Source organism: Vespa mandarinia, chromosome 5 (genome assembly GCF_050613455.1).
Source record: "Vespa mandarinia isolate Hongniang chromosome 5, ASM5061345v1, whole genome shotgun sequence".
NCBI classification, from domain to species: Eukaryota; Metazoa; Arthropoda; class Insecta; order Hymenoptera; family Vespidae; genus Vespa; species Vespa mandarinia.
Genome location: NC_140814.1, coordinates 4,418,389 through 4,430,000, shown reverse-complemented (window position 1 = coordinate 4,430,000; position 11,612 = coordinate 4,418,389). Strand labels below are relative to the sequence as shown.

Genomic DNA, 11,612 nt, shown 5'->3' with positions numbered 1-11,612 from the left:
ACGATTGTTTGGTGGAAATAATTTATCGATTATTCGTTTATTAATTTGTGAATAGGAAAGATATTTAAAAATTTCAAGATAATCCTTCTAATTGAACCAGTTTAAGTTTGATCCAATTGTGGTTACATCGAAAAAAAAAAAAAAAAAAGAAGAGAAGAAAGGAAGAAAAAAAGGAAAAATGATCGATCGAATAATGAAAGCTTTTAAACGCTAACCAGCTCGATTATATTTTTTGAAGCAACTCTTTTGGGAACTTAATTCTGTGAACTAATTCGAATTTTTGAATATAAGCGTACTTGATCGATCATAATTAATTACACTTCGGTAGCCTCAATTTCACCTGAAATAATTTAGAAAGAAAGTAATTAAATCTGGTTCGTCAACTTTCGAAAAGGTACTTTCGATTCGTTTCGATAAAGCGAGAATGAAATTATTCTAACGGTGTTAGTGGAATTGAGTTTTCACTTCGAACGGTCGGCTTCGTTCAAAAAGGCCAAAAAGGCCGAATCGGAAAACTTTCTTCCCTGTTACTATGATAAATATACCGGGTGAATGTTAATGCCAAACAGTTGGCAACGAATCGTTTGGAACATCGAAAATCGACGAAGAGACTTTCCGTAATTGTTTCGCTCTGTTCACTGTAATCTGGATGGGTGGGGTGCGGATTGGGGGAGAGGGGAGGGAGGCAGGAGGATGAAAAAAAAAAAGGAAAAGATAGAGAAGAACAGAAAGGTTAAAAGGGAGCGATCGCATTGCAGCTTCTTTTACGTTGGACGTAAGAATGCTGCCTTTCTCGCTTCAATGGAACGTGCAATTTAGTTTAATTAAATTCAAGTTTACGAAAAGTTTGAACGAAGCTTTTGATACGAACTATCCATTCTATCCCCTCCCCCCCCTCTCTCTCTCTCTTTCTTTCTTTCTCTCTCTGTCTATCTATCTTTATAAACGACAGCTCTAAAGAGAACATTGTCTATAATATATTATAATAGGAAAGAGAAATGGATGCTAAACTCTTTTAAAGAAACGTAAATGAGACCAAAAATGCGTTTATCTTGCATCTTCGCAAAAAAAAAAAAAAAAGAAAAAAAAGAAAAGAAAGAAAAAAGATCCATACGACGAGCGTCAATGGGAAGAATAAAAAAAAAAAAGATAGAGAGAGAAGAAGAGCGGACATACGCATTGGTGTACACATACATATGTATATATACATATATACATATATATATATATATATATATATATATATATATATATATATACTTGTATGTATATCCTTGGTACTCAGCTGTTCTCTCGGCAAGTTGTTTGGTCCAAGAGCTATATGTTCAGCCAACTAGTTAATATTTATTAGCTACGGACAGAGATATATGCTCAACAAAGTACACCTGCTTCAAGCTTAGGTATGAGTATAGAGAAGGTGCTAGTCTCTTCGTCCCTCTTAGGAGGAACTATATAAGTACGTTTGTGGCATCTTTCTATGGAAGTTTCCTACTGGTTCCTACTTATTCAAGAAATACGAGAGTTCTTGTGAAAGATAGAAAATTTTCGTGTGTGCGAGGAACATTTATAAAAAAAAAAAAAAAAAAAAAAAAAAAAAGAAGAAAAGAAAAGGAAAGAAACCCTCAAAAAAAAGAAGAAGAAGAAGAGAAAAAAGACCTTTCGATATATTATCTCACTCGTTTTTATTTTTTTATTCTTTTTCTTCTCTCTCTCTCTCTCTCTCTCTCTCTCTCTCTCTCTCTCTCTCTCTCTCTCGATGTTTTCTTTCTTCCCCTTCTTCTTCTTCTTCTTCTTTCTTTTTTCCTATTTTGTTTTCTTCTCTTTTTTTATTGATTTATTTTATCGGTTTTTATTTTTGAAAGATATTAAAAACGATCGTTCTGGTTTTAAACATAGTACGAGAGCGACGGGTGACAGGAAATTTATAGAGGAAGCTGGAACGTGTACCGGGTACCCAACGGAGAACAGTACTATTCCTAAAGGGGTCGTAAGAGGATGATGGCATTCGCCACGGACTATTGTTCGTGGGTGGACGAGAGGAACTATTAGACGCCTAGTTTAATGGTTACTACACCCTGGTTGCTAGCAGTATCTCGCGCAAGAGTCGACCTCTTCATTTACCTCTCTCGTTCTCTTCATGTTCAACCCGTCGTCCTACTCTGGGGAGAGAATGGCACGAGTTGGCTTAGGGAATTGGAAGAGTCGAGACTGGGTAGTTTGTGGTTAGTGGTCGCTCATGGTCACATCCTAACCCAAAAGACAACATGGACCAAGAAAATCGTGAATAAAATCTCTTGTCTTATAGATCTTTACTCTTCCCTAGAGGTGCATTCGTATTTAACGTTGAACGCAAAACCGCACTCATCTCAATCTCTCTCTCTCTTTCTCTCTCTCTCTCTCTCTCTCTCTCTTTCTCTCAGTCTTTCTTTCTCTCTTTTTTCTGTCCGTTATCCATCGGATATTATCTCTCTTAAAGATTATAAAAAGAATGGGAAAGGAAGAGACGCGAACTACCGTTCACTGCAATTTCACCCTACTCTCTTTATGAATAATGCGAGAAAAGAATAGCAGCTTGATGAATGTACTTTTTTATCGCGAAAGAAGAGAGACGAGATGGTATCGTTTCCATCCACGAGGGTCCAGAACGAGTTAGAACAATTGAGAATGAACGAACGAATGAACGAACGAAAGCTGAGTGAACCAGTTGGGCTCGTGGGTCGTTAGCCGCGTAATTAATTCTAAGAGCGAGTATTAGCAGAAGCTCACAGACTTTATGGCCTCCCATTGAAATACGAAGAAGATGAAAAAAAAAAACAATAGAAAGGGAAGAAGAAAAAGAAAAGAGAAACAAGCAGAAGGAAACGAAACGAAGAAGGAGAAGATGAGGTATTACGTTCTTCTTTTTTTTTTTTCTTCTTCTTTATTTCTACTTTTCCTTTTCTTTTTTCCTTTTCTTTTTTCTACCGCCTCGACTTTTACTACCGACTTTTACCGATCGTTGTCTCTTTTATCCGTGGAAGAGGATTTTCGTCATCGCATGAGTTGTTCCGTCGTGCCGTCGTGCTAGATTTTTATCCTTCGTCATTTTCTCACTTTAAAACTGTTCTCAAACGAGCCAGACGAGGTTAAGAGAAGAAGCAAGAATGAAAAAGGGAAAAAAGAAGATAGACGAGAAAAATCGAAGACAGGTACATTGGTGTTAAGTATATCACTATGTCGGTCTTTTATACTGGTGTGTACAACGTAAAAGAAGAATGAAGAAAGAAAGAAAGAACGAAAGAAAGAAAGAAAGAACGAAAGAAAGAAAGAACGAAAGAACGAAAGAACGAAAGAAAGAAAGAAAGAAAGGAAGGAAGGAAGGAAGGAAGGAAGGAAGGAAGGAAGGAAGGAAGGAAGGAAGGAAGGAAGGAAGGAAGGAAGGAAAAAAGAATGAAAAGAAGAAAGAAAGAATGAATGAAAAAGAGAAAAAAGAATAGTGATGGTAGGGACGAGGTTGGTAAAGGTAGTAGCCTCCGGGAGAGCAAATGGTAGAAAGTGGGAAAGAGTTAAGCCGGGAGTACGAAGACAGAGAAGCATAGAACGTTGTTAGGCGATCGATGAAGGGGTTTTGGTACTCCACTGGCACACTGCCCGTTCTATATCCTCCATTCGTGCTAACTCTTCTCGGTTCGCGCTTTCCTTTCTTACTTTCTTACTCCTACCCTTAGGTACATTTGAATTCCTCTTATACGACTAGAAATAATTCATATGCTCTCGGCATCGTTCGCGAGATAAGGTAAACGGTAGAAATTGAAATCGTTTCTAACAGATTCGCGTTCGTCTTTCCATTTTCAGTTCAGTGTTACAGAGAGAGAAAGAGAAGCAAAAAGAGAGAGAGAGAGAGAGAGAGAGAGATAGAAGGAAGGATGGAGGAAGAGGGTGAGAGAAAGAGAGAGAGAGAGAGAGAGAGAGAGAGAGAGAGAGAGAGAGAGAGATAGAAGGAAGGATAGAGGAAGAGGGTGAGAGAAAGAGAGAGAGAGAGAGAGAGAGAGATAGAAGGAAGGATGGAGGAAGAGGGTGAGAGAAAGAGAGAGAGAGAGAGAGAAAGAAAGGGGGAGGAGTCGACGACCATTGAAAACGTCATCGAGCACGTACATCCGTCGTTCCCTTTTATTCCTCTTTCGTCGTCTCTCAGGTAAACATGGAAATGAAAATTGCCAAAGGCGCGTAGCAAATAGAGTCCCTTTCTCATGATCTCCAGTGCATTTCCGTTCGCTTTCATTCGGACGATGTCTTTCGTTGATGTCCTTTCTTGCTATCCCTCTCTCTCTCTCTTTCTCTTTCTTGCTATCCCTTTCGGTCTGTCTGTCTCTCTTTCTCTTTCTTTCTCTCTCTCTCTCTCTCTCTCTCTCTCTCTCTCGTACCGCGTGATCTCGGAAAATTCAAAGGAAAAGCCAGGGAGGAAATCGTGCAACGTTCGTAACCCTTAGCGAAGTTGATTATTATTATGATGATGATGATGATGATGTGATCATAAATCATAATATGAGGAAATTCAGATACGTATAAATCGTATTAAAATTAAGCTGTTTCTTTATCATTAAGAAAATTACGTAAGGAAGAAAATAGTGATGATTGATTTAATATATATATATATATATCGATTAATTGATAAAATCCTTTTCAAACGATACGTTTAATAATTATCATTTATGAATGATTTTCATCTGTCTTTCGTTTATTCATTACGAAGAAATATATTCTTTATGTATACCTCAAAGTAGATTGAAATCAAGCTTCGAAATAAAGATGATTCCGATCGATCGAATGCGGTTTTACCACCTTACGTCATCGTGATTTAAATTTTACGCGTAGAGTAAAAGATATGTATGTATGTATATATGTATATATGTAGTAGATGGGTATCATTGGAATCGCAATCTCTCTCTCTCTCTCTCTCTCTCTCTCTCTCTCTGTCTCTCTCTCTCTCTCTCTCTCTCTCTCTCTCTCTCGCTCGTTGGACTACTTTCGGATACGTTAAGAGTTACGAACTCTCAGACTTGGACGAATTTGTATCTAGCACTGTGAAGAGGAGGAACAACGAGGAATAAGAGATTGCTGCGGAAGAATGAAATTCTCGAGTATGCCGAGGAAACGACTTGGAAGCCTACACGAAGCGAAACGGATCCCATTTTCGAGAAACATAAAAGCGGATCCTTCCGATTCGTTTACATTATAAGGGCGGATCTTGGGTTTCCTCGACGGCGTCACGATGATGGGAGGAAATAGTCCGTTGGAAGAAAAGATCTTTCGAGTATTAGGGAGACAGAATGAAGAAAGACGTGAGAGAAGACCGAAATGATATGGCTGATTCGAGAGACCCGTCCGAACCGAATGATAAGAATAATTTACTGCTTCCTGATTCAAAATGATTTATCTCGAAGGAAAAAAGAAGGAGAGAGAGAGAGAGAGAGAGAGAGAGAGAGAGAGAGAAAGAAAAAAGAAATCGATTATTAATAATCCATATAGTTTCTAAAAAGAATAGTCTAAAATCAATCCTAATAGAATTTTCATCGAAATTTTATCGAAGAAGTAATAATGAACTATATCAGGCCAGACATATCGATGATTTGTTTACTTCAAAATATATAAATTATACACGTTTAATATCGTGCATTTCGGTGATGTTTATATTATTCGACGTATATATGTAGGTATATTCTAGGGTGTAATATATGCTAGGTACACGTGCAATAGGGTTTGCAAAAACAAATGTCTATCTACCGAGGAAACTGTTCTGTTTACTTTCACGATCATGTATTAAATAAACATCGTATTTTGTATAAAATTTCGTTTCGTAAAATATTTCTCGTAATATAAATTATTAACATTCTTCTCTCGTAATTTTTCTCTCCCTCTCTCTCTCTCTCTCTCTCTCTCTCTCTCTCTCTCTCTCTTTCTATACATAGTTTACTTAAACAACTTAAGTACATACATACATACATAGATACACCTCGTACATAACGTCGTCTAGACGCAATGTAATCAAAGAAAGTAGTACTACTGGCCGCATAACACACAAACTCTTAATCGATACGTCGTCGTCCAAGATCTACCCGAAGTTCCGTTTAATTTCAAATTCCCCGTTTGTGTATCAACCTTAACTTGTCGATTAATGACAACTTCCCTTTACGTTCTCATTCGCTCTCGATCGTGTTTAATCCGCTTAGCTAGAATTATTACCATTAACAAATTGCACGGACTAAGTTGTAGCCGATGTTGCGGCTCCTACCTCCCTTTATTCCCTTCCTTCCTTACTTCCTTCCTTCCTTCCTTCCTTCCTTCCTTCCTTACGAAGTAGAGGCTTGTTTTACGAAGAAGTTTCTCTGTCCACAACAACGCTATCTGTGGAAAGTGCAAACCTGTATACCCGACGAAAGGACCGGCTTTACCGTCGACTTGGCAAAATCCGAGACAAGATCAAACAGACGATGCCCGTACGGGGATTATGCGAGCTTCTGTCGAGCATTACCCTGCTGCTTCCTAGACATCGTTACCTCTCTTTCTCTTTCTCTCTCTCTCTCTCTCTCTCTCTCTCTCTCTCTCTATACTTTGTTCCGTTCTACTTAACGTAACTTAACTTAAATACTAAGCGATAACTAACGTTCAACAAATAATAGATAGATACTCCTTAAGCTCTCGTTTATTCCAACATAACAACATTCATTCTAAAGGACATATTTTATCGTTTAATAATGTTCACTTTCTTAAACTAACCATTTATATATCTTTATCTACTTGATTTTAAAGGTTTATGATAGGTTTATCATTCGATATCATAAAATCTTACGAACAAAATCTTTTCTTTTTTTTTTTTTTCTTACTATAATACTTTACGCAAGAAGATTCGTCATTTGCGATACGTTACCGCGCATGAAGTTTTCTAATGTAAATTCTTCACGTCAAATTCTTTAAAATGTATTACTTTTGCTAGAGAGTATGCTAGGGAATACGTGTCACTTATCGTACGAACCGAGCGAAAAGTTTTAATGGAATCCGTTACCGCGTTCCTCGGCTGCCTGCCTGTTTAAATTACGCGTTTCAAACCACTCCGAATATTCGGCAATTAACTCGAAAATTCGCTATTATTATCGCATCAAAGGATTTAATTACCATTTTCTATAGATCGAATGTCTCTTTCTCTCTCTCTCTCCCTCTCTCTCCCTCTCTCTCTCTCTCTCTCTCTCTCTCTGTCTTCCTCTCTTTTTCTCTAGAATATGGATGAACGCAACGATGCGCGTGAAATAATGAATCATATTGATATTAAAAAAGCAGATCATTTAACATCAATCAAAAAATATCTTACTTTTCTATCGCATCTCTACAATTGATTCATTTCAATATATTAATTCAATTTAATAAACACGGTGAACGTTAGCCAAAGTATAGTAAAAATTCGTCGATCTAATAATACAATTAATGATCGTATTATATCGATAAAAGGTCATTACGTAGTTGTATTTCAATTCGAAAATTGTTAGAAAACATTTGGAGTATAAACAATTGATTAAATCGAAAAATTTTAGTTTTGTCTTCGATAAGAAAAGCTTCGAAAAGAAATCAGAAATAATCGAGAGATTTATTCGTAAAAAGAGAGAAAGAGAGAGAGAAAGAGAGAGAGAGCAAGAGAGAAAAAGTTCGAAGAGAAATAAGAAAAGAAAATAAATTAAATATAATTACAAGGAAGCTAGGTAGATAAAAGAAAGAAACGAAGGACAGAAAAAGGAAAAAAATAATAATAATAAGAAGAAGAAGAAGAAAAAGAAGAAGAAAAGGAAGAGGAAGAAGAAGAAGAGATAGAGTCAAGAAACATTCGAGAAGAAGTTGAGTGCCGAGTTAGAAGACAAAGAGGCACAAGCGTAGCGGAGTGATTGAGTAAATCAAGGAGGCACTTAGCGTGCCTGAAATTCCGACCTCCGTCCACTCGGTCTGTTCTGGCAGCACTCCAGCATCCGGTAGTCTCGCCATTTCTCCTACATCGCTTGTCGTGTGTGTTGTAGGAGATTCGAAAGGAAAGATCGCGAGAGAATCGAAGGATATTGCGAAATAAAACGAAAAGGAAATATAAATAAAATAAAGAAAAAAAAAAAAAAAGAAAAAAAAAAGAAAGAAAGAAAAGAAAACCTACAAATCGATAAATGAAGAAAACGAAAGAAGAAGAAAAAAAGAAAGAAAAAAAGAAAGGAGAAAAGAAAGTCCGATATTGTTTCGTAAAGAAAACTTTTTTCAAATACTTACCAAGGATCTGTGTCCTTCTATTTATTTCAATATACACGTATTTACTTCGAATCGAATTTTAAATATAATACCAGAGAGAAAAATATATCGTGTAATTTATAAAAGACGTTTAACACTTTACAATGGCCGTTTTAACGTTCGAACCACCGTCGATACGTATTTTTCACTTTTAAAATAATGACACGATTTCAATGAGAAAAATAGTATTAGAAAGTCGTTTAAATCTTTTTCGAATTCTAAACGCGTATGTATCAGCACTGAACTGGACCAGCGTACTGATGTCCATTGTTTTACCACATTCTACTCTCATTTATTGTTCTTCTGGAAGCCGATCGAATGTTCCTCAAGTGGAAGAGAAACGATTCCGATGTGTGGCAATTCCGCGAAAGTTTCTACGAAGAGACGTCAACCTATTGAAAACGTTACAAAGCCTTTTCACGTTTCCCCCATGTATATAAATAAAATAAAATTTTTCTTTTTTTTTTCTCCTTTTTTTTCTTTCTTCCTCTTTTCTAGATCCTCCTACTTGCGAATAAATCATTTTTATATGATCGATCGATATTTTAAAAAAGATAATTAACCGAAGATTGAATCTAACTTTCTTGTATTCTTTTGTATATGTAAATACATTCGTACATAATAAAGTATAATGCAATAAGGAAGAGTATAACGTCGAAATTAAAGTATCTAAGTACGTTGAAAGGATCTCAAAGGTAATCGAAAGGTTTTCGCTACGGTAGAAAAAGCGGAGAAACAATCACCGAGCTTTTACGCACGAACGATCAAGAGCTCTTACCGACAGTCACGCTCGAACGTCCCTTCTTCCGGTTCACTCACAAACTGTTAGAAAGCTCTGCAACTTACTAGTTCATCCTTCCTAGTCGAGGAGTAAACTCACTTGAAAAGCTAAATTTCGCTTCGACGTTTCGACGTTTCTCTCTCTCTCTCTTTCTCTTTCTCTTTCTCTTTCTCTTTCTCTTTCTCTCTTTCTCTCTTTCTCTTCGCTATATAATTGCGATCTCGATAGATAAAACTTCGTCATCGCGAACTCAAAAGCTAAGCAAGAATCAAATCCCATGAGAATCTTTTGAAATATATTTTTAGTCCTATCATTTGATATATTTCTATTTTACCGCATGATATTGTCATTGAAATATTCGAATGCGTTTGCTCTAAAAACGATAAAAAGAAAAAAAAGAAAATAAACGAAATCATTCAATAAAATAATGTCAATTAATTGTCAATCCAGAAAAGTTAATAAGATTAGACTTTATCATTGTTCAGTTTTCATCAGAAGCTTAAAATATCTATATATTCCCCGGTGTGATTACACGCCCATCAATATTGTCATATTATACTATCGAAATAATCGATCCAACCGCAACTTCCCATGCTCTGTAATTATAGTAGATACACTTTGTAGAGATCGTGTGTTATATACGCTTTGCGATCGTAAAATTAGTTATACATTCCCTCTCTCTCTCTCTCTCTCTCTCTCTCTCTCTCTCTCTCTCTCTCTCTTCTCCTTCTCCTCCCGTACCCATCTCCATCCCTCCAACCTTACTCTCGTCATCACTCTTCCCTGTCCTCCCTTTCTCTTTCCGTAACATACAATAAGGATTTATCGTTAAATAATAATAAGTTAAACCATCGCTGTCAATGAATTTCGGTAATATAATGCTTTTATTCCTTTTCGATAGAATTTAATAAAATAAACTTTTTCAATGCTGTTGAATTCTATATACTTGGTGTATATTATCGATAGTTAACAACAAGAATTAAAATATGTTGGTACGTATAAAGGTATAATAATTACGAAAGAAAGTTTAATTAATTTTCAAAATTGCATTTTATATATTTGCCTTTTTATTAAAATTTTTTTTGGGATAAATTATTGATCTTTACACGTAATCAAGTAATCAAGCAGAAAAGGAAATATTGTGATACGTGATCGAATCTAATTCTTGCATTTGAAAGATTCAATGAGATAAAAAAAAAAAAGAAAAAAGAAAAGAAGAAAACAGTATTAAAGTGAGTATAATCCATCAAAGTGTATGAAACTGGTATTTTCTTTTCTTTTTTTTTTTTTTTTTTTTTCTTTTTTTTTTGTTGTTGTTGTACTCGACTTTTCTTCTTCTTTCTTCTCGACTATGTTGTTTTTTGTATGTTGGTAGCAACAGCAACAATAAGAAGTGTTCTTTATGTCGACACTCAAGTTTTTCAGATCCGCATCTTCCGAGATGAAATCTTGTCGAGCTTCTTTCTAAAAATAAAAAGAGTCAAGTAGAAGTTACTTTTTTATTTTACATCATCTTCTTCCTCTTCTTCCTCTTCTTCTTCTTCTTCTTCTTCTTCTTCTTGTTCTTTCTTTCTATTTTCTCCTCTCTCGTTTCCTTTTTTTTTCTTTTCTTCGCCTTAGGACGAGATAGAAAATGTTATACTATCGTATATCTCATTTATACACGATCACAACGTGTATGATTTTTTTTTTTTCTTTTTAATACAGTGCATATCGAAAAACTTTTTTGTCGAAAAAGATCGCAAAAAATCTTTTATACCTTTTAACGTTGCCAAATCGTAAATGTTTTTAATATAAATAATGTGAGAATTAATAAAATTCGAGATCCTTGTGATACACTTTGAAAATTGCCGTACTAAAAAAAAAAAAGAAAAAAAAAATAAATAAATAAAACGATATATTTCCTATATAGGATTATCAATCAAATACCTATTTTCTACTATCAATGGGGACATAAACGACCTGTTGTCTGTTACAGGTATTCCGTCATAGTGTCTTTCGAATTCTCTAGCCGTTACGGATGCTTGGCACGTTGTGTTGCGCCTCATGGGCAATAAATAATGGTCATGATGTCAATGTCCGAACGTTGGATATCTATCTCCTTCTATGCGTACACTCAGGAATACAGTCGCAAACAGAAACGTTGGTACACCTATATTCATCATTGACAATATAGTATCGTACGCAGGATAATGTCTTGTTTCCACTGTCGCATAATACAAATGTCTAACTGGGAGTATGAATATTATGCTAGCAATAATTTTTAATATTTCTCCTTTTCTTTCTTTTTTTTTTTTTTTTTTCATTTCCTTGATCAGTCAATAACCACTTTCTAATCCTAAAACTAAATATATATTTTTATGTGAATGAATGAATGTGCTTAATAATTTTTATTTCATGAAAACAGAGCAGAACACTGTGAAGGATTATCTTAATTCGTATAGATCTTTTTTAAAAATGCGTTTTATCTACAAATAGATAATATATGGAGCTGCTGTAAGATTTAATTATGAATATAAATTGATCTTTTTGAAAA

General features: G+C 35.4%; 1 protein-coding gene and 1 long non-coding RNA gene across 3 annotated transcripts in view; one reads left to right on the top strand and one right to left on the bottom strand.

Annotated features, from left to right (window-relative positions):
• The window catches only part of LOC118441623 (uncharacterized), a 67,439-nt gene extending 56,242 nt beyond the window's left edge, over positions 1–11,197 (top strand). The window contains exon 4 of the transcript XR_014982191.1: positions 11,055–11,197. The gene's annotated coding sequence lies outside the window, so the exon portion shown is untranslated. The remainder of the gene's footprint in view (positions 1–11,054) is intronic.
• Positions 10,376–11,128, bottom strand: LOC146872999 (uncharacterized). Of its 2 annotated transcripts, XR_014982193.1 has the most exons (3): positions 11,006–11,128; positions 10,836–10,931; positions 10,376–10,691 (listed from the first exon to the last, which is right to left on the bottom strand). It is a non-coding gene; the product is annotated as an uncharacterized LOC146872999 (long non-coding RNA). The 2 variants fall into 2 exon arrangements; XR_014982192.1 differs by having other exon boundaries at positions 10,376–10,931.
• Positions 11,198–11,612: the final 415 nt, after the last annotated feature.